We start from the raw sequence: 23,199 nt of genomic DNA, 5'->3' as shown, positions 1-23,199 counted from the left end.
CTGCACCTGATCCGGCCCAAGGTTCCTCTTCCCTGTTTGAGTCGCTGACTTTGTGCTTTGGCTTCAAGGACCCAGAACACACTGCACTTGCACTGTGTGTGTTCTGTGTTAATGTGTATGGATGTCTGAGAATGACATATGTGTGGCTACCTGCATGAGTGCATATATGTATGGGCATGAGTCTATGTATGAGTGTGTGACACTATCTATGTATGGAAGCATGTAGAGTGAGGAAGTGTGTAGCTCTGAGTGAGTACAAGTGTGAGTATGAATATGAGTGTGTTTTAAGTGCATGTGAATTAGAATGAGTGTGTATACACACAAACAAGCATGAGATTCCATGCACGTGCTTGAGTTCATGTGTCATAAGTGAGCATGTTTAGTATGTTTGAGGACAGGAGCATGTGTGTGTCCATGTGTAAATTCAGTGCCCACAGGCATGTTCATGACCAGGCAGGTTGGGGTTCTCTGTGCCAACTTCAGGAGCAGTTTGGGGTCATGTTTTCTGAGGGGCCTCGGCTAGGAAATGATGTTGTTTCTGCCTCGCTCAGACCCACTGTCCTTCTTCTACCATGAGAGAGGTAGAGGGGAGAGAGAGAAAGAGAGAGAGAATCAGAGATACACAGAGAGAGAGAAAGAGAAAGAAAGAGAAGAGGAGAGGTAGTCAGAAAGAAAGAGGGAGGGAGAGAAAGGGAGAGGGAAGAAAAGAGAGAGGAGAAAGAGAGAGTGAAAGAGAAGAGAGAAGAGACAGAGAGTGGGGGGCTTAAGCCAGGAGCCAGGAGTCTTAGCTCATCTTAATATCTCCAATGAGCAGTGTTTCCTTTCTGTGAAAGGTTCTGGTTTGTAAATTAGCGACTTCCCACTTGGGGGAAATATTTAAACATAATAGTAGTAAAACTAAAACGCAGCATATGTGTAGTCTTTTGACGATGTGACTCTTTGCCCATTAAAGCACTATTAATTAATAAAAAATGACTGTAAAAGAGTTTAAAAGCAGGGAGGAAAAAAAGAGTTTAAAAGCACCATGTGCTTAGAAAGAGGCTGGGTTGGTTTCTTCAGCAAGTGCAGAGCAAAGAGCTCATAGCTGTGGCAGAGGCAGGGACATATGTGCAGGACAGACTCTGCATGAACCTCGGATGTAGACAGGCTCTGTATTCAATTGCTGCTGCCAACCAATTCCATCCAGGAATGGAGAGTCTGGAAGTAGCTGCCCGACATGGCCAGAATCCCCCAACACTGCTGCAGCTGCCCTTGTGGGATGGTGCAAAAAGAATCAGGGAATTTAGAGCCTTTTCACTCAAGGGTTCTTGCAAATCTTGCCTGGGGATATTGAGAAAGGAGAGAGAACAAGGCCCTTGCTCAAGATGAGGCCACATGAGATGACCCTGTCATTGAGTGGGGTGATAAAGCAGATCTGAGCTGAACTTCACATTCAGAATAGCCCTGCAGAACCCCTGAAATATTTGGCTCCTGGGTCCTGTGGCCTTGTGCTGCCATAAGGAAACGGTGCACATAAGTGGGAGCCTTGTCACAGGTCATCACCATTTCCTGGCTCACTGAGGATGGGTGATCCATGCTCTGAACTGGTGATTGCAGGTGCTGAAGTTCAGGGCAGTGTCTTGGGCATGTGCTCAGATGTGGACCGAGGGGACAACCTCACACACACTGACACACATACAAACATCACACAGACAAGCACACATTCAAGTATGTTCACATGCACCCAAACACACATTCACATGGATTAACACACCTGAACACTCACACCTCAAAACACATACATTCACATACCCACGAACATTTAGAGTCACACCCAAGCACTCACATTCCATATAAACAAACACACTTACACACACTAAAATCTACAGCATTCATATTCTCAGACACACACATTCAGACTCCCAACACACTAAAATATATATAAACATTCATGCATTAAACACACTGAAATATACATTCATACAACCAACACACTGAACTATACGTTAATATACTCAACAACTGAAATACACACATCCATGCACCCAACACACTGGAATACGCTTATACTCCATCACACATATGCACACACAAATACTCCCTTTAAAATACACACTTCAATACATTCACATGCCCAAATGTTCACACACATACACTTAAACATAAAATAAATAAATAAATAAATAAATAAATAAAAAACATTCACACTCAAACGCATTCAAACTCACATTCATACACTCAAACTCATATTTACACACACACACACACACACACACACACACACACACACACACCAGGCTCTCACCCTCAGAGCCAATAGCACAGCACAAACTCTCCCCAACAAAACAGAAGACTGTCTGCATAGTCCAGGAGCTTTTGGGACTTGGAAACCTGGTATTAGGGGGGTCTCAGAGCACCAAGAGAGGCTCACACTCCTTCCAGAACATTCCCTGTCTTCCCTCTGGCTGACTCTTTAGCCTTAATGCTGCTTCTCCCCAACACAGCCATGCTCATTATGGAGCAGCAACAGGCATGGGCAGGCACATTCTTGACAGCCTCCCGGGGTGATGTGTGCGATTAGGGAGCCTCAAAGGCCTAGTCACTAAGGCAACTCTTCAGCAGAGACCCTCTGAAACCCAGAGCTGATACACATATGTTTAGACCTGCTGAGCACAGCCGGGAGCTTGAATACACACCAGCAAAGGTGATTTCATGTCTCCCCTTGAGGTGGGGGGCTTGGAATCCTGCACTCGGTTCTCCAAGGAGCCTCTGGGTTAGGCACTCAGACTCCATCAGGGAAAATGAGGTATTTCCATACAGGTTAGTCCAGAAAGGGACCTCTTGGCAGGCACAAAGGTTCCCATTTTCTCAAACAGGGATGAGGCATTTAAAACTATTCTTTCTTCGCTCTCCTCTTCAGCCCTGGTTTCTTTCCTCCTCCCTTCTTCCCTTTTCCCCTTCTCCCTCTTTTCCTCTTTCTCCCTCTCATTTTCCTCCTTCCTCTCCTCTTCTTCCCTCTTCTTCTTTTTCTCCTCCTGCAACTGTGAGGACAGAGTTGGCCTCTGAGGTGGGAAGGAAGAATTTCATTGTCACCTTTGTTGTCACCATTCCGGCACCCTGAGTCACGTCTGTCACCTCTGTTACTCAGGCCTACTTATAAGGAGATGTAGTTATCCCCACTTTGTAGATGAGACAAGTGAAGACAGGCCTGCAGATGGGGGTCTAGTTGTCATGCTAGCCTGACATGGAGCACTGGGTCACTGGAGGACTCACCTTAGTGGTGTCCTTCCATTATCTCCCAGTGGGGCCCAGCATGTTTTTCTTTAACAGACAACAAACCATCTCTTAGAAGGGATTTTTGTACATTTGTTTTTTAGAGGCCCCACTCAGTGGTGCTCAGGGGTTTCTACTGGCAGGCTCAGGGGACTATATGGGATACTGGAGATTAAACCCAGGTCTGCTACATGCAAAGCAAGAGCCCTCCCCACTGTGCTATCTCTCTGGCCCAGGAGGGAGATCAAAAACACTTTCTGCTCTGAAACCCTTTCTTGGAAGAGCCTGTGAATCTGTAATGTTCTGTCCACCTGGGTGTCACAGGCTTAAAACTAAATAGATGTTGAGATATTTTTCTTGCCAGTTTCATCTCGCAGTTAGGGCCCTCTCTTTCCCAGAGCAGAAGTAGACACACAGACCATATGATTTGAGAGATGCTCTTGGAGAGACAGATGGATGGACAGACAGGAGGATACACTACTGGGGCCCCAAGCACTGTTTTGTGGACGTTTCTATTGTGAACATGCCTCAGCAGTGCTCAGGGTTCTGGTGGTGCTGTGAAGCCTCCACGGGAGGGTTTCTGGGGATAAAGCTATGAAAGGGGGAACTTAGGGCTTTCTCCCTGGGTCTCTAGAGCAGAGAGTGGGGATCACTGGATGGAAAAGCATTTGCAGAACTTCACACGTGAGAGCTTGGGTCGCCCTGAGAACTCCACATCTGACTCAGCTCCCTGACCCCAGAAAAAGTCCTTCTGGTAGGGCCCAAACACACTCGGAGAACCCTTCTTCCCTCCTTGATTTGGAGATGGAACAAGCAGAGGTTGTTGTTGCTGTTTTCAAAAGGCCAGATGAGAACAAAGTTGTTTTTCCGGCCAGATGGTCTCCAGTGATATCACTCAAATCTTCACTGGGTGGAAGGCTGCCCACATAGGGCAGCCATGGGCATGTACGAGTGGTTGCCAATAAAACTTTATTCCTAAGAGCAGGCAGAGATTCAGATAACACTGCAGACTGATGCCTCATGGCCCACCCTCAGGGCCACAGAGATAGTTCAGTGGGTTGGACTTCCTGGCCCATACTCTTGTTCCCTTGAGCCCACCAGGAGTGGTTCCTGAGGACAGAGATAGGAGGAAGCCCTGAGCACCACTGGGTTTGACCCAAAAGAAAAAAAAAATCTTCCCAGGCCAATTTCACTGTTTGCTGGTGTGGCGTGTTCAGTTCTTTGGGAACCCAGCTCAGAGGAAGCAAGAGGGTGCTCACTCCAATGTGCTCTGAGAAAGGGACAGTGGCTCTGAGGATGCGAGGAACAGAGCAGGTCAGGATGGGAAGTTGTTATGATACAGTCCTACTGAGGCTGCAGAGGACTCTAATTTGGGGATGGCCCTTAGAGAGAGTCTGACTTGAGGTGAGGGGCCTGTGCCAGGCTAGGCTGGGCTAGAGCAGTGCTTCTCAATTATTTTCTGTCACGACCCCCTAGGAAAAGGAAAACATTTTTCGTGCCCCCCACATGACTGTAAATAGTATCTTTATTTTAAAAAAAAAACTTTAGCCGGAGAGATAGCACAGTGGTGTTTACCTTGCAAGCAGCTGACCCAGGACCTAAGGTGGTTGGTTGGAATCCCAGTGTCCCATATTGTCCCCCCGTGCCTGCCAGGAGCTATTTCTGAGCAGATAGCCAGGAGTATCCCCTGAGCACTGCCGGTGTGGCCCAAAAACAAAACAAAACAAAACAAAAAAAAACCTTTAATCTTCAAGACAAAAATATATAAAATTATATAATATATATAGATATATATAATCTATATATATATAATCTATAGATATATATAATCTATATATATATTTATATATATAAAAATACATAATCTTCAAGACAAAAAATATATATATTTATATATAAAATATATATAAATATATATAATATATAAAAAAATATATATATTTTATATATAAAATAAAAAATTTGAGCTGATTTTTTAATCAGAGGTGATGTCTGGATTAATGGCTATAATGAGCACGTTTTGCAATGCAGAGCTTTTGAAGCGGGGTTTGAAGCAGGACACAGCAACTCTCAGCTCCAGAGACATACAGAGACATAAACATGGGGCTTAGCTTATTATGACAGTGTTTGCCGAGGTCAAACGCGCCTCCCTGGTGACTTGGGGCCACTCCGTTGTCACACTGTTAGTGTGACCTCATAATGGTCCCACAAGGGTTCCAACAGGCAGGCCCTGGATGATAGGGCCTTCTCTGGAGAGACTAATAGGACATCGACTCTCTGGTTCCATGGTAGGGGACCATCCCCTGCTCTACTCAGGAATCACTCCAGACATGGCTGGACAGACTCTATGAAGTGTCAAGAAATGAATTCAGGTCGGTTGCATTCACAGTAAGCACCATGGCTCGGTACTAGCACTCCAGCTCAACTTTCAGTGCTCATTCACCCACTATTCCCCATGGTCTGTGACCATGTGGGAGCAGATTTGGGGTCGCAAGCAGGAGGTTGGTGGGGTCAAGAAGGGCTCGTCCTTCGCTCCTGAACTATTCTTGGAATTTTCCCTCTCGTTTGCTTGTCACATCCAGTGACAGGCAAAAATCTATCTTCTCTGGGGTCCTTCATTTGTTTTTTTCTTGTTTGAGCCACCTCCTGTGGTGCTCAGGGGTCACTACTGGCCCTGCACTCAGAAATCACTCCTGGCAGACTTGGGGGCCCACATGGGTTGCCGGGGATCGAACCAAGATTGGCCATATGCAAGGCAAATGCGCTCTCTGCTGTGCTATCACTCCAGCTCCTGGTTCCTCATTTTCATGCTATGACCACGGTCATGGACCTCACTGGTGCCTTTAGGATCTTCGTGTACTTTCTGTTCTAAGATTCATTCTCTGCTTATCCAATTTCGATTTCAGCAATTGACGATAACAAAAGGCTCAGTTCCCTAAAAATAATTGTCATTGAACTTGGGTTTATTTTCTTCCTTATGCATGTTTATTCTTTTCCTTTCAACTAGCGGAGATCCTGCTGGATTTATAATTTCCCTTTGGTCTGTGCCACTTAGATGTAGATCATAAATATTTCATGGTATTAACTGCACTTTATAAAAATAACTTATTGACTGTGAAATGGTGTCATTTTGGATAGACTGCGGTTTGTTGAACTCATTTCTTCACTGGGGTTCTTTAAGCTGTTACTAATTTTTTTCACTTCTTAGAGTAAACTAAGTGGTAAAATTTCTCTATAATACTTGATCTACTTTTTAGAAAAATATCTTGAAATAGACTGGCAGGAGCAGAGATGGTTTTAATTGGAATTTTGTTTGTTTTGGGGTCACACCTGACTGTGCTCAGGGCTTCTTCTCAATGCTGCACTTGATAATCTTCTGGTGGGGGTTGAGGGACCCTATGGGGTACCAGGGATTGAATCAATCTCAGCTACATACAAGGTGAACCCCAAGTCCCATCTTTCCAAAGTTAAGTATCATGCTACATCAGACTCCTGGAGAAACACAGGAAATTCTACTTCTCTGTGGTTGGTCAGGATGAGGGTACAGTTTGAAAAGAGACAGGTGGAAAGAAGTGCCACCTCGTTGCAGTTGGAGCCTTTTTATGATAGCTAGTGCAGGGGCTGAATTTGTGTTTCTGGAGGCTGCATCTCCTCCCTACCTGCCAGGTGACTCAGCAATCATCTGCCCTGCCCCCGATGCTGACTCTCTCCCTGGACCAAAGTCCTCTGGTCATTGGAGCCCAATAGCCCTTCTTCAGACCCTCTGCATGTTGCACATTGTAGCTTTTGTCTACCAGAACCCATCAAAGGCTTTCCACTTGTGAGTACAATTGGTTGAGAACCACTGGATTGTGTTGTGTCCCTACATCCTGGCACCCCTCTTGGGCCCTGCCCCGCTCTCTCCACAGCCCACAGACTCTTCTAGCCTCAGTCTCTCTGCTCAGACTCATCTCCCAGGTTCTGGACTCCTAGGACATCTCTAGGGTCTTTGACTATGAGGCCACCATGTCCATTTACAGAGGTCAGCATCCAGGTCTGGGCACCAGGTCTGGTCTCAGGACATCCAACAGTGAACCCAGAGCCCAGAGCTTGCTCAGGCCTGTGCTGGGCTGAGGCAGATCATCTGATGAGGCAACAAAGCCCAGCTAGTGTTGGCTCACTTCAGAGCTGCTGACTTCCCTCCCTCAGGCCCACCCAAGCCATAGGGGAAATCTCTGGGCCCAGAAGGGGTAGGAAGAGATGTAAGATTCGCTCTGAGGAGGTAAGTGGGGGAGAGAAATGTGAGAGCCACAGGAGAACCACTGAAACTTTTTAATGGGGGTTAAGGGATTCTCAAAAAGTAGATTTTCAAAAATTAGGTAGGTCATTTGTCTTGCATGCGTCTCACCTGCTTTGAACCCCAGCACCACATAAGGACCATGAGCCCCACTAGGAATGATCCTTAACCACGGAGTCGAGTAAGCCCTGAGCATCACCAGATATGACCTGAAAAGCAAAATGCAGACTTGTTTTTCCTACAAGAATTTGCTATTGAATTCTTGAGTGATTTCATTTTTTTTTGGTTTTTGGGCCACACCCGGCAGTGCTCAAGGGTTACTCCTGGCTGTCTGCTCAGAAATAGCTCCTGGCAGGCACGGGGGATCATATGGGACACCGGGATTCAAACCAACCACCTTTGGTCCTGGATCAGCTGCTTGCAAGGCAAACGCCGCTGTGCTATCTCTCCAGGCCTGAGTGATTTCATTTTATTTCATTGTCGGAACAATTTGATCAAACTTTTTCCAATGGTCATTCATGTTTACCAGGAGCAAATCAAAGAAAATGTTGCAATGATATTTTGAAGGGTTTTCATTTTTGTTCCTTGGAGTCTCAGGAGGTCCTAATGCACTTGTATCATTATAGCTATAATCTGGAATATGATGCACCAGCAAATGCCCTTAATTCTTAATTTATGGTTGCTGAGACCATCAGCCATCAGACCATCAGGCTCAGTGGAGAAAGGGGGGTTTCCTCTTTCAGTGTCACTCCATTCCTGCACTAATGTCTTCCAATGTTGTTTAGGAAATGGTCCTGCTAGTGAGTTCTTGGCTCTGGTTTTCCCAATCTAGAGTATGAAGGAGGGATTCAAGGTTTGTGGGAGGTTTTTGGAATAATGATCTGATCTTTGAGATGGAAAAAAAGTGGGGCACCACTCTTTATACAGACGCAAATATCAGAAATGAAGCAAGGAGTAAAAAGAATAGAATCTAAATTGGCCTCTAAACTGGTCTTAGACTACGTTGTCCTAGTCGAAAGCACTGTCAAATGCCAAATTATCTTTCTTGGTCCATGAGGTCATATCTCTCCTCTTTAATCACAGCCACACAAAGTCATTGCTCAAGGTTAAGCCCTACCAGACAGTGGGCAGTTAGGGATCTTGCATCATTTAGGGACTGTTATCACCTTCTCAAGATGTCCACAATGCTGGAAATCTTTCTGGGAAGATTTTTGGTTGGGAGAATACAGGGAAGGAAGAATGATTCCCATTCTGTCCTCTGAGTTCTCTCAGGCACACTTTCAGCAACATGAACTGGAGTAAATTGACTTGGTTACTCTTGGGAGCTGCTCATCGAGAGAAAGAGACAGACAGAGAGAAAAAGAGAGGAGTCAGAGAAAGAGGAAAGAGAAAAAGAGAAGAGAGGACGAAAAAGAGAAGAGAATGGAGAGAGGAGAGAAAGGAGAAGAGAGGAGAAAGATGAGAGGAGAGGAGAGGGGAAGTCGGGGAGGAGAGGGGAGAAAAAGAGATAGAGTAAGAGGACTTGATTTTGGGCTTCCAAACTCAGCCTAGTATGAGGGTCCGGGAGGAGAACAAGGGTGAATCAAAGCTAATGATAGCACAGCAGAGAGGGTATTTACTTTGCACCGGGCTGATCCGAGTTTGATAGCCAGCATCCCATATGGTCCCCTCTCTGAGCCTACCAGGAGTGATTCCTGAGAGCAGAGCCAGGAATAATCACTGAGAATACTTGCCTCATGTGGCCCCAAAACAAACAAAAAGCGCTAGTGAGACAAGTCTGCTACGGGGATGGTGTCTCTCAGGTCCAAATCAAAGTTGTATGTGGGGAAGTGCTATTGTTGGGAGTGGGGCTGCCCCTTTGCCAGATTCCCTCTCCCTTTCCAAGGCTTCAAGACAATCCCTTGCACTTGCAGTTTTTCAGTGGAATGCCACAGGATTACATGCTTGGGAGATACAATTTCCCCTGATGGCAAGTGTCTTCCTTCCTGCAGCTCTGAGAGGTCACACCAAAGCCTGGGTTGGGGGGTGGGGGTTCTGGCAGCCTCAAGGCCAGCTCTGGCCATTCACTCTGCTTAAGTAGCCCATTGGGCTCTGTGCCAGCCTGAGGTCATTCATGGAAATGCTTCTGGGAAAAGGCGAGCAATGAAATCAGCTGCTGCTTCGATTATATTTATTGATTTTGTCATCTTGACCCTCTTGTTGAGAAGTCATAAAATGTGTGCTTTATAAAATAAAAAAATGTAGATAAGCACAAAATCAACCATCATCTACTTGACGCAGACATCACTGTTCAGATGTCGGTAAATCTTCCCAGATGTCTTACTTGGGTCCTCCTTTATGCAGCAAACATTTCATCTTTCTTTATTTGTTCTTTTCTTTATTTACAAGAAGGGGGAATTTAGTAAAACATCTCCCTGGAAGGTTTCTCTCTCTCAATGGGTTGTGAAATTGCTTTTCAAGTCCTATATTTTCCTCTGCTAAGCATTCAACAGCCACATTAGTCTTCAATGGGATGAATTTGCAAAAGCAATTTTTAAATCTTTTTGCTAACTAGATTGTTTCTATGTTCACTTTTTTTTTTTTTAAATTTTGGGCCACACCTGATGATGCTCAGGGCTGACTCCTGGATGGTGGGGATCAAATTAGAGTCAGCTGTGTGCAAGGCAATTACCCTTCCTGCTGTACTGTTGCTTCAGCCCCATCTGTTTTCACCTTTTATAGCAATGTTTTGATAAATGTCCTTATTGAAAGATATTCATGGGCATCTCATGGAATTTTCTCATGCTAGGTTCCTGGAGTTTGGAAGTCAAAGGAGAGACACAGTTTTAGACTTTTAAACATAGATTGACAAGTGGTATTTTATAACCTTTTTAGCTAATTGCCCTGTTAATACATACTTACCACCTTCCTGACCTGAACCAACATTGTTTTCATGACATTTTAAGTGAATCATTTATATGATTCCGTTTTTATAGAAGTCAAGCTATTAAGAAAACAACCCCATTCACAATAGTACCACACAAACTCAAATATCTTGGAATCAACTTGACTAAATATGTGAAGGACCTATACAAAGAAAACTATAAAACTCTGCTCCAAGAAATAAGAGAGGACACACGGAAATGGAAACACATACCCTGCTCATGGATTGGCAGGATTAACATCATCAAAATGTCAATACTCCCCAAGGCATTATACAGATTTAATGCCATCCCTCTAAAGATACCCATGACATTCTTCAAAGAAGTGGATCAGACACTTTTGAAATTCATTTGGAACAATAAACACCCTCGAATAGCTAAAGCAATCATTGGGAAAAAGAATATGGGAGGAATTACTTTTCCCAACTTTAAACTGTACTACAAAGCAACAGTTATCAAAACAGCATGGTATTGGAATAAGGATAGGTCCTCAGATCAGTGGAATAGGCTTGAATACTCAGAAAATGTTCCCCAGAGATACAACCATCTAATTTTTGATAAAGGAGCAGGAAATCCTAAATGGAGCAGGGAAGGCCTCTTCAACAAGTGGTGTTGGCACAATTGGATAGCCACTTGCAAAAAATTAAACTTAGACCCCCAGCTAACATCATGTACAAAGGTAAAATCCAAATGGATTAAAGACCTCGATATCAGCCCCAAAACCATAAGATATATAGAACAGCACATAGGCAAAACACTACAGGACATTACAGGCATCTTCAAGGAGGAAACTGCACTCTCCAAGCAAGTGAAAGCAGAGATTAACAGATGGGAATATATTAAGCTGAGAAGCTTCTGCACCTCAAAGGAAATAGTGCCCAGGATACAAGAGCCACCCACTGAGTGGGAGAAACTATTCACCCAATACCCATCAGATAAGGGGCTAATCTCCAAAATATACAAGGCACTGACAGAACTTTACAAGAAAAAAACATCTAACCCCATCAAAAAATGGGGAGAAGAAATGAACAGACACTTTGACAAAGAAGAAATACGCATGGCCAAAAGACACATGAAAAAATGTTCCACATCACTAATCATCAGGGAGATGCAAATCAAAACAACGATGAGATACCACCTCACACCCCAGAGAATGGCACACATCACAAAGAATGAGAATAAACAGTGTTGGCGGGGATGTGGAGAGAAAGGAACTCTTATCCACTGCTGGTGGGAATGCTGTCTAGTTCAACCTTTATGGAAAGCGATATGGAGATTCCTCCAAAAACTGGAAATCGAGCTCCCATACGATCCAGCTATACCACTCCTAGGAATATACCCTAGGAACACAAAAATACAATACAAAAACCCCTTCCTTACACCTATATTCATTGCAGCTCTATTTACCATAGCAAGACTCTGGAAACAACCAAGATGCCCTTCAACAGATGAATGGCTAAAGAAACTGTGGTACATATACACAATGGAATATTATGCAGCTGTCAGGAGAGATGAAGTCATGAAATTTTCCTATACATGGATGTACATGGAATCTATTATGCTGAGTGAAATAAGTCAGAGAGAGAGAGAAAAACGCAGAATGGTCTCACTCATCTATGGGTTTTAAGAAAAATGAAAGACACCCTTGTAATAATTTTCAGACACAAAAGAGAAAAGAGCTGGAAGTTCCAGCTCACCTCAGGAAGCTCACCACAAAGAGTGATGAGTTTAGTTAGAGAAATAACTACATTTTGAACTGTCCTAATATTGAGAATGTATGAGGGAAATGTAGAGCCTGTTTAGGGTACAGGCGGGGGTTGGGTGGGGAGGAGGGTGATTTGGGACTTGGGTGATGGGAATGTTGCACTGGTGATGGGTGGTGCTCCTTTTATGACTGAAACCCAAACACAATCATGTATGTAATCAAGGTGTTTAAATAAAAAAAAATTAAAAAAAAAAAAAAAAAAGAAGTCAAGCTTTCTTTTGTGCTTATTATATATCTAGAGTAACATTACATTTCTTTTTTTTTTTTTTTTTTTTTTTGGTTTTTGGGCCACACCCGTTTGACGCTCAGGGGTTACTCCTGGCTATGTGCTCAGAAATCGCCCCTGGCTTGGGGGGACCATATGGGATGCCGGGGGATCGAACCGTGGTCCTTCCTTGGCTAGCGCTTGCAAGGCAGACACCTTACCTCCAGCGCCACCTACCCGGCCCCAACATTAAATTTCTTATACCTTTTTAATTTGGTGGAGACTTTAGTATATTTTTTCTGTTACATTTTTATTCATGCTAAGTATATTTTTTACTTGTTTGTCCATTTTTGTTTTTGTTTTTGGGCATACTCAGTGGCATTCAAAGGTTACTCCTGTCTCTTTGCTCAGGAACCACTCCTGGCAGGCTCAGGGGACCATATGGGGATGCCAGAGATTGATCCTGGGTCAGTCACGTGCAAGGCAAATGTCCTTCCTGCTTGTAATATCACTTTGACCCTCACTTTACCTCTTAACATTATTAACAGTCTTTTTTTCAGTATTTTTAACTTCAAATTTGGGTATTAAAGTTATTGGCGTTTAATTTGTTTTGCTTTTTAAATTTTGTTTTATTTTGGACTTTTATTTTATTTTGGACTTTTTTTACCTGGCAGTGCTCAGAGTTTACTCCCGGCTCTGACCTCCATAATCATTCTTGGCAGGATTCAGGGGACCCTATGTGGTGCTGGGAATTGAACCGGGTTGGCCTCATGCAAGACAAGTGTCCTCCCCTCTGTACTATTGCCCTGGTCCCCAAGGAGGGTAACTTTTGATGAATAGAAGGCTACAGTGATGCTGAGGACAGAGCCTCATCCGTTCTCACTGAGTTTCAACTTTTCAATGTCTAACAGATCCACAGATCTTTTCTCCAAGCCAGAGTTTCTGGCTTTGGGGACGGATGATTCTTTGCTGTGAGGCTGTCCAAAGAGCAAGGCGTTCCTGCTCTCAAACCCTGCTAGCCGGCCTTCCTCCCTTCTCCCATTGGTGGATACACCAACGGAGTTCTGGACATTTCCGAAGAATCCTTGATCTAAATAAGAAATAGAATCAGGGCCGGAGAGATAGCATGGAGGTAGGGTGTGTTTGCCTTGCATGCAGAAGGACGGTGGTTAGAATCCTGGCATCCCAAACCTGCCAGGAGCGATTTCTGAGCCCAGAGCCAGGAGTATCCCCTGAGCACTGCTGGGTGTGACCCAAAAACCAAAAAAGCAAACCAAACCAAAACAAAACAAAACAAAAAAATAAAATCAAGTGCTCCCTTAGCTAAGCCAAGATCTAACTGATTAGGTCTGATCGATTTTACTGATGTCCTTTCTCTATTTCAGGATTTATCCAGAACACCAAGTGCATTAGCCATGATGTCCATTCCTGGTAATTTGGCATTCCATTGGCTTTTTTTTTTTAATCTTCTCTCTACCCCTATTTTTCATTGATAGGTTTAGAAAAAGCCCTATCTCCCTCTATAGATAGAACAGACAAATATTTTTTTTTCTTCAATTTTAACCTGCAACCCTTTTGGGTCTACTTTTTTAGAGGGTAAAAGGCTAGGGTCTATATATCCTAAATGGGTTGACTTTCCTGTGAACATGATGATTGTTATTTCTCTACTGGTGGGAGATACCAATTGTCTCTCAAATGTCTGTTTTGACATTTGGGTTGCACAATTGTTTCCTCAAGAAAATGCTGTGCACCTTAAATATGGTGCCGCTTACCAAAATGGTGCTGCCACTCTGTGAGTTTGTTGGGTGTGAGTATCTCAGTACTGGGATGCCTGAGTGAATTGTTGGGACTCATCACTGCAGCTCAGGTGGGGAGGACCAGTGCTCATCCCCAGATTCCTTCATAACTTTAGTGTATTTTTTAAACATGTTTTAGATCAGCTTCCACAATGCATTTGTATTTGGGGTTTTGTTGTTGTTTTTATTATTTTGTTTTGTTTGCTAAACCTGATGATGCTCACAGCTCCATTCTCAGGGATCATGCCCTGGTAAGGCTCGGGACCAGATGGAGCATTGTGGATCAAATATAGATTATCGCTTCTCAGCCTTTTGGCTAAGATCAAATGTAGTAAATATAGGTTAGCCACGTGCAAGGCAAAGAAAGACTTTTTCCATTCTCTTCTCTCCCTCTATCCCTCCATTGTTTGTTTTTAATCCATTACATTGAGGTATAATTAATCAACATGAAGGGCACTGATTTAATGGATTATCCAAGACACCAACAGCCCAAGAAAATACAAACTCTTTCCATCACTGGCAAAAAGGCATTTGGCCCCTTGTAATTGACTTTTCTTTTTTGGAGCCCTGAGACAACCACTGACTTTTCTAGATTGTAGACTTTGGTGTCAACTCTACCTTCATGATTAAGTTTTTCTCACTCAGACTAAAGTTGGTGCAATTCTTCCATGTCCTTTCTTCTGCTTGGCATTTCTCTCTGCTATGTTCTGTTCTGTTTTTCTTCTTTGCTCCTCTTTGCTTTTGCCTTGAGATGACAGAGCATCCCACACATGCTGGGTTGTGATGCTCCCTGGGTTTAGCATATATCATTACCGGGCTCATATGCACACCTGTGCGTTTGTCATGGAGGGGTTGATATTTTATTTTATTATAATGTTTGCACATGTGATTTCTGGGGAGTCACAGACTTAGGTTGCCCTAGGGTTTGCATCATCACCATGGTTCTCACACCTGCGATCCTCAGGAGCCAATTCTCAGGTCCTAGTTAGCTCACATAGTCATGTGCTCATTAAGGTCACACACTTGACTTTGGGCAGAGGAGATCATGCCCTCTGATGTAGAGCAGCTGGTCCTCAGCATCAGACAGACCCACACCCTGAGTGGAACATGTAGAAAGCACTGGGCATCAGTCATGTGGCCTTACTCTTGTAATACAGGCTCTTGGTCACCAAATCCTGCTCAGTCCCCAGTGCTCCATAGAGTCCCTGATGGAACCTTCCAGGCCTTCAGGGAAGTGTTCCCTTCCTGAACTCATCTTCAGAATGCTACCACTAATGAGTGATGCTAATTCATTGTAATGTCATTCCCAGATTTTGCAGACATGTCAACAATGTCATTGATCTCTAGTTCCCTGCAACTTGTTTAAAAATGTTTAATAACTAAAATAGCATCTAAAATAGATCACTCAGATTATCTATTTACTGGTATAAAATGCTAGGTATAATACTTAATTCCTGTGAGTTCTCTTTTCCTTGCTTTATTGCACAAGAGAACATGGTCAATAAAGTGTGGATAAGCAGTGATGAACTTTGAGTTCATCATTTCATCTATTATCCCTTTTAGGGGGTATCAGTGATGGATGGATGAATGGAAGGAAGGAAGGAATGAAGGAAGGGAGGGAGGGAGGGAGGGAAGAAAGGAAGGAAGGGAAAGAAGGGAAGGGAAGGAAGGGAAGGAAGAGAAGGGAAGGAAGGAAGGGAAGGAAGGAAAGAAGGGGAAAGAAAGAGGAAAGAAAAGAAAGAAAAAGAAAGAAAAAGAAAAGAGAAAAGAGAAAGAACGAGTGAAAGAAAGAAAGAGAAAGAAAGAAAGAAAGAAAGAAAGAAAGAAAGAAAGAAAGAAAGAAAGAAAGAAAGAAAGAAAGAAAGAAAAAGAAAGAAAAATTAGAAAGAAAGAAAGAAAGAAAAATTAGAAAGAAAGAAAGAAAGAAAGAAAGAAAGAAAGAAAGAAAGAAAGAAAGAAAGAAAGAAAGAAAGAAAGAAAGAAAGAAAGAAAGAAAGAAAGAAAGAAAGAAAGAAAGAAAGAAAGAAAGAAAGGAAAGGAAAGGAAAGGAAGGAAGGAAGGAAGGAAGGAAGGAGGGAAAGGGAAGGAAGGAAGGAAGGAAGGAAGGAAGGAAGGAAGGAAGGAAGGGAGGAAGGAAGGAAGGAAGGAAGGAAGGAAGGAAGGAAAGAGGGAGGGAAGGAAGGAGGAAGGGAGGGAAAAGGTTGATAGATAATTCTTCTACCAGTTTGGGATAACTATTTTGTTGTGTTAAATATTAATCATGAAGTCCTATTAATGTGGATGGATGGATGGTGAGGCCTTGGCCCAGCCCCAGCGCCTGCAGCCCCTACAGCCCTACAGGGTCTGTAGGTTCAGGATAAAGATGAAAAAATGATCCAAGATGAAGTTTTAGGAAACATTCAGCTTTATTGCATGGCCCTCACTGCCATGTGCATATTTCTCACATGGCTTCTAAGCTTAGCAGCCTCTCTGCATCCGACTTGTGTCTCTGGTCTCCTTTCTGCTGCATCTTTCCTCTCACCCCTACCCCCCAGGCCACTCTAAATTGCCAACCACAGACCCCTCCCAGCTGTAGGAGGGTCTGACCATCCAGGTAAGATTAGCATTTGGCTTTGGGGAGGTGTAACACTATTTCATTTCTAGTCTTTTGACAATATATAAATGACCTTCACCCTTGTAGCTATTCTTACATGTGTGATTTCTGCAATATTAAGTCAGTTTACATTGCGTTGTGCACTGCTACCATCCTTCCCTATGATGCTTTTCATCTCGCAGAACTGCAGCTCTGCCCAATTTACACTAGTTCCCACCCACTTTCTTTGCCTAGTCCTTGGTCACCATCATTTGACTCTAAGGCACAGTAAATTTGATAATTCAAAGTGTCTGGTAGAGATGAAATCAGCCAGCATTTGTCTGTTGGTTTGCTGACTTCGCTTAGAATTTTAAGGATCTAGTCATATCATAGTCTGGAATTTCCACCTGTAGCATGAATTTGCTACTGTGTGGAGACCCAGTTGTATTTCTGCTATACAAATAGGTGTTGTGAACATTCTTGACACGCTATGATGCACACACTTGTCAGCATCTCGGCTTTCCTGAGTTCCATGTCTCTGACAGAGACTTACATCATCCGTGTCATTCTGTGCTCAGTGTTCTGAAGAGCCATAACATGCCACCAGCGCCTGCTGCATTTCTATTCCACGAGGCTGGCTTTTTCTTCCCAGCATCCAATGGTGGTTCTCTGGGTGTTTGGCAGTTAGCCAAGCTTTGGTGCTTGTCTAGAAACTAAACCATGAAACTCCTCATGTTTAGGATATGGTAGTTTCTTTATCAACACTGGAAATTGGTAGTTTTTAGCCACTTAGAGATGGCCAGACCTCTCTCTGCTCTGTGTATGACATCCATATACACTTATCCTGTCCCTCCGGCTTACAATGACCATGGCCTCTCCTGTGCTGGGTGGCTTTATTGCAGTCTCCTGAACCTGCCACCTGCCTTCAGCAGCTGGAATCCTATGACCAGGACCTCTGGGTGGTTCTTTCTGTGCTTTGCTTAATGTAGACCCCATATTTCAAGGCCTTTGTCCCTTTGATTTTTCTGGGTTCTTGGATCATATGGGTGAGAATGGCTGTTTTCTTTCCTGCAGTCTGGGCACAGGAAAAGGTGCAGTGTGGAAGCTGTTGACCCAAGTTTCCCGTAAGTGCTACTATGGCTGCGCCTAAGCACTTCTGCGGTCTGTCTACTGAGCTGCCACTGTCTTGTTTCAAGATGTCGGAGAATCCCATGTCTTGCCATTCCTGCCTCTCTCCCAGGACCATGCTGAGTTTTCACCTGCTTTTGAAATGACTTCTTGCAGAGCAGAAGCACTTGTAATGATTTTCCTGTTTTAATTCAGGTTATTTTATTGCTGCTTTTCTCCCTAAAATGCTGAAAACTTCTTTTGTGCATGCATGTTGGATATTGGCATGCTTTTGATGTGCCAGCCAAGTTAATAACTGGGATTGTCTCCTGCTTTGTGTGCGAGTGTTAATGATCTGTTTTCAGAATAAAGTCAATGTAGTCATGATGTGTTACACTTTTGAACTAAAAATATTTCATTGGAATCTATTGGATTAACCAGTGTCCATCCTATTCAGTATACGCTCATTAGTCGGGAGTACCTTTGGATTGGTGGTGCCTTAGACCTCTGGTTCTCCTCCCCAGGATGTGGTCTGGCATTTCCAAATAAAGACCCCAGGTCTCAGGGAAAAGTCTTTTTTGTAGTTTTGGTTTTTCACCACTGAGCTATCTGCTTCTTAGGAGTAGAAGGTGCATGTAAAGTTCCTGAACTGGTTTTATTCCTTTAACTGTGTGTGGATTATTTCCTGTGTTGGCATTTGCTTCCAGACCAGTGTCTCTTCAATGTCCAGAACTTGGGGCATGAGGCTTCCAGTTCAGGAATCCATTACTAATATTTTTTGGGTTGGGGGTTGGGCCATACCTGGTGGCACTCAGGAGTTACTCCTGGCTCTGCACTCAGAAATTACATCTGGCAGGCTCAAGAGAAAATATGGGGTGCTGGGATTGAACTCGGATCAGCACAAGGCAAACACCCTTCTTCTTTGTTGTGTTATCTATTGCTCCTCAATTACAAATATACTTAAGAATTCGTGGGATGGTATTTTCTTCTGTGAAACCTTATGGCTTGTGTATTAGGGAAATACCAGATTTATCCAATGGAATAGAAAAATCCTTGCATCGAGTTTTGAAAGAGATTTTTGAAAATTATATTTTCCTCTTCAGTGTTCGGTAGAAATCAATAGTGAGATTATTTGACTAAAAGTTTTTCTCTTGTTTTGGGGCTGGCAGGAAATTTCCAGGGGTTGACTCCTGGCTTTGCCAGCAGGAATTACTCCTGGCAGTGGGATGCTGGTGATTGTCCTGGGTCAGCTATGTATAAGGCAAGTGCCCTGTCTGACATCCAGCCTTAGAAGATGTTCTTGTGGAAAAGCTTACAGGTCCAATTCTATGTCTCCATGGTACATGGCTTGTCCAACTTTCTACTATGTGGCATATGTTTGGTCCATTATGTCTTCAGAGGAACTTTCCATGTCATCAAAGTTATTGGATAATTGGCCAATAGTTGTCCAGCGTCTAGTTCTGGGTCTGTTGTGATACCACCTCATTTATTCCCATCCCTGTTCATTGGGGCCATCTCTCTTTTTACTCTTTCAATTTAGCTTGTTTTCCAAAAAAAGCAATACAACCCTTGTGGCACAGCCAGGGTGGGGGTGTTGCTGGAGTTATGCAGGTTAGGGCCTTAGTAGTTATAACTGCTGTGAAGGAGGTATGTTCTATATATTACTTAAAGGAAATAGATTTCAGGAGGCATTGAGTAATCTTTTTCCTAAAAAGGGGCAGTAGGACAGATAACTTTGGGGACCTTGGGGCTAGCCAGCGATACACCTTAATGAACATTTTCCAAGAAACTGGGCATAATTTAGCTGGCTTTCTATTTGCTGATGTTCTGGCATTTTGATCTTTGTTTCTTGTTTTAGTCCCAGCTATTTACTTTCTTCTAAATGAGCTCTTCTTTTTAAAATTTATTTGCACTAATGGGAAAGCTTAGCTCAAGTGTTCATAACAAATGCTTTTATATCATCTTTTTTATATATACTTTTCTGTTTATTTTATATCTTTTAATTCGTTTCAAAATATTTTCTATGTGTACCCCTCCAATATTACTGTTATAATTGTATCTCCATAATAAAACTTAGTATCTAGTAGAATAAATAAGCTTATAATAAGCTTTATTTTTTCAAAATTAGTTATCTTCATTTGTTTAGACTAGAAAACTTGGAACAAATGTATTCCCTTTTTTGAGGTGTTTTTGTTGTTTTGGGGTCATACCTAGTGGTATTCAGGGCTTACTCCTTGATCTATACTCAGGGATCACTTCTGGCAGGCTCACGGGGTGCTGGTGATGGAACCTGGCTCAGCTGCATGCAAAATAAGTGCCCTACTCACTAAACTATGTCTCTGGCCCCATATTTACTTTGATTATTTCTCCATGTAAGTTTATTACTATTACACTGCTTAGGTTTCTCTTTGTTCTTTGACCTCTTAAAATAGCCTTTAATTAAATATATTTTTCTTATTTTATATTTTTCTCTGCCAGTTGGTCATTATACTTTTCATCTACCCACAATTTTATTTAAAAACAATGATTTACAAAGCTGTTCATAGCACAGTTGTTTTGGGCATTCAATGTTTCGGCACCATTTCCACCACCAGTGTGACCTTTCCTCTACCATTGTCCCAGTTTCCAACCCACTTCCTAAACCTTCCTCTTTAGAAGGCACAAAATGTCTTACTTTATATTGTTTGTTACAGCAAAATGGCAACTGGAATTATCAAAAAATGTTCAGTAAAAGAAAATTTGTGAAATCAATGTAACTCACAGTGTTGTTACTAAAGTCATTGTTCAAGAATTTAATGAGCTGTCCCATGCTAGTTGAACCTTCTGTGTTCTTGTTTTCACTACTGAGCTTAGTGGGCTTGTAGGCTATTTTCAAAATAACATCTAATTTGTCAGGATTCTATGGGGCTGTCAGGATTGCGGAATTTGGAGGCCACGTGCTCCAGGAGCCCCAGAATCTGGAGAACGGGGGCGATTCTTTGTTGACCTGGCTCCTGAGGGGACCCCAAAGTTTTCCGTCCAAAGACCCTTGTGCCTGTGAGTTTCATAGGCTTGGCATCTCTATAAGATTAGTTGTGAAGTTGGGCTGTTTAGATGATGGTGGCCATGGTATATGGGTCCAGTATCCACTTTCAAGAGGACTAAGGAAGCTCTCATGTGCCCCAAAACAACCGTTTTATTAAAAGCACCAACTTGTAATTTCACTCTCCCTGGGCTGCCTGCACAGGCGGGAGGGAAATGGTAGTACTGAGGCATCGGCTCTCTGTGCTGTGCCCTCCTCCCATCCCAGACTCTTCAATATGTTAGTTCAGAGACAAGCTAGAAATAACTTCAACATGACTCCAACAAAGTGAAACCTGAGCCGGCATTTTCAATAATGCCTCAAACAACTTAGAAATTGAACATGTTTTATACTCTCCTGCGTACACTCAAATTTAGTCTATCTTATTTGTTTCTATGGCACCTACAAACTGAATGTTACTTGTCTGGAATCTCTTTTCCTTCCATTTCCTGGGCTTATCTTCCTGTATCGATTACATCTTTGTTCCTTGAGCCCCATTTTCATCTTTTTATCATACATAGTGTTGATTTTTGGTGATAATTTCAAGAGAAAGGAACTTTTGTAGGAATCTCTCAAATCTGTGTTTGATATTTCATTGTAATTGTGTTTCATTGTAATGCTTTCATTATTTGGGGAGGACACATCCAAAAGTGCTAAGGAATTAGTCCTGGATCTATCTCAGAAATCACTCTGGCAGGCTCAGGAAACCATTTGGGATGCCTGAGATCGAACCTGGGTCAGCCACGTGCGAGGTAAATGCCCTCCCATAATAATGCTTTTAGATGTGAGTTTATTTTTTGTATATTTTCATGGATCTAATGGGTTTTGTTATTCATTCTGTATGTTTTGGGGCTTTTAAAAAAAAATTCTTTGTCGGGGCTAGCGTCCCCGCGCGTACCATATATATTCAAAATAAAAATGGGAAGATGGACTCTCAGGCTGGGAAGAGACCAGTTTGCGTGGGGGGTACCATATATATTCAAAATAAAAATGAGAGGATGGGGCTGGTGAGGTGGTGCTAGAGTTAAGGTGTCTGCCTTGCTAGCGCTAGCCAAGGAAGGTGGTTTGATCCCCTGGCATCCCATATGGTCCCTCCAAGCCAGGGGCGATTTCTGAGCGCTTAGCCAGGAGTAACCCCTGAGCATCAAATGGGTGTGGCCCAAAAACCAAAAAAAAAAAATGAGAGGATGGATTCTCAGGCTGGGAAGAGGCCAGTACTCTTTTCCTACTTGTTTACTCTTAGCAGCCTCTTGGCCTCTTCCTTCCTTTATCGTGTAACTGTGGTTGCTACCATACTAGGTTTCTGATTAGTTCCCATAAACGGTGACAATTGAGTCCACTGTCTTAAGTTAGATTGTTTATTTTCCCCACTTTTTATCCCTTTGTTATCTGTTAAATAAGGAAGTTTGTAGAAGTGTCCCTCCATTTAACGTTTATATAAGAACCAAATCAATTGGATTGTTGGACTTGTTCTAGCATAGGCACCAATCTCGCCATGTGATACTGTTCTTCCTTTGCATAGGCACATTAAAATGGGAAATTATATACAAACACGTTCTTATAGAGATGGGAACACACAAATCTTGTAATACAGTAGGACAGGGGTCTCAAACTCACAGCCCATGGGCTGTTTGCGGCCCTCTGTACAACATTTTGTGGCCCTGCCACAGAGGAATCTTTTTTTGTTTTGTTTTGTTTTGTTGTTGTTGTTTGTTCAAGGCTTACTACTGACTTTGCACTCAAGGATCACCCTGACTTTGCCTCCTGCGGCCCCCAGGTAAATTGAGTTTGAGACCCCTGAGTAGGACCTTACACCCTGAACATTGTCATAAAGACCTGGCTCATGTCTTGAAAGAATGGGCATTGTCCACTTACCCCTGAACCAGGGATGCCATCTACAAAACAACCATGGTTGTGTACTACATCACCTCAATACAATCCTCTACCAGGGAAGATCCTACCACTGCTCTGGTATAGACCTATTCAACAGAGACTTCCCTTTAACACCCAGAGGACTTAACAATAACAACCTGCTTTAAAGACTGAGCTCTCTGCATCACCCTCTAATTGTGGGTGAAATTAAAGGGTGCTCCACATCATCCTGACTCGTATATAGGATATGGACATATTTCAAGATCCTTGGCTACAGAAACCTGACACCAGCATCAGTGACTGTGTGAAAATAAAAGTGTATTGGCATACAGACAATGACTTGGGTTGGACAACCTAATATGCCTGAAGCCT

The 23,199-nt window shown here is 43.0% G+C and overlaps 1 protein-coding gene across 2 annotated transcripts in view; it reads left to right on the top strand.

The window, feature by feature from the left end:
- C17H10orf90 (chromosome 17 C10orf90 homolog) overlaps positions 1–23,199 on the top strand; it is a 155,574-nt gene that overhangs the window by 113,651 nt on the left and 18,724 nt on the right. The gene's annotated exons all lie outside the window — the stretch shown is intronic.

This window comes from Suncus etruscus, chromosome 17 (genome assembly GCF_024139225.1).
Source record: "Suncus etruscus isolate mSunEtr1 chromosome 17, mSunEtr1.pri.cur, whole genome shotgun sequence".
Lineage (NCBI taxonomy): Eukaryota > Metazoa > Chordata > Mammalia > Eulipotyphla > Soricidae > Suncus > Suncus etruscus.
The sequence above is the reverse complement of the archived record's forward strand: the minus strand, read 5'-3'. Positions and strand labels throughout refer to the sequence as shown.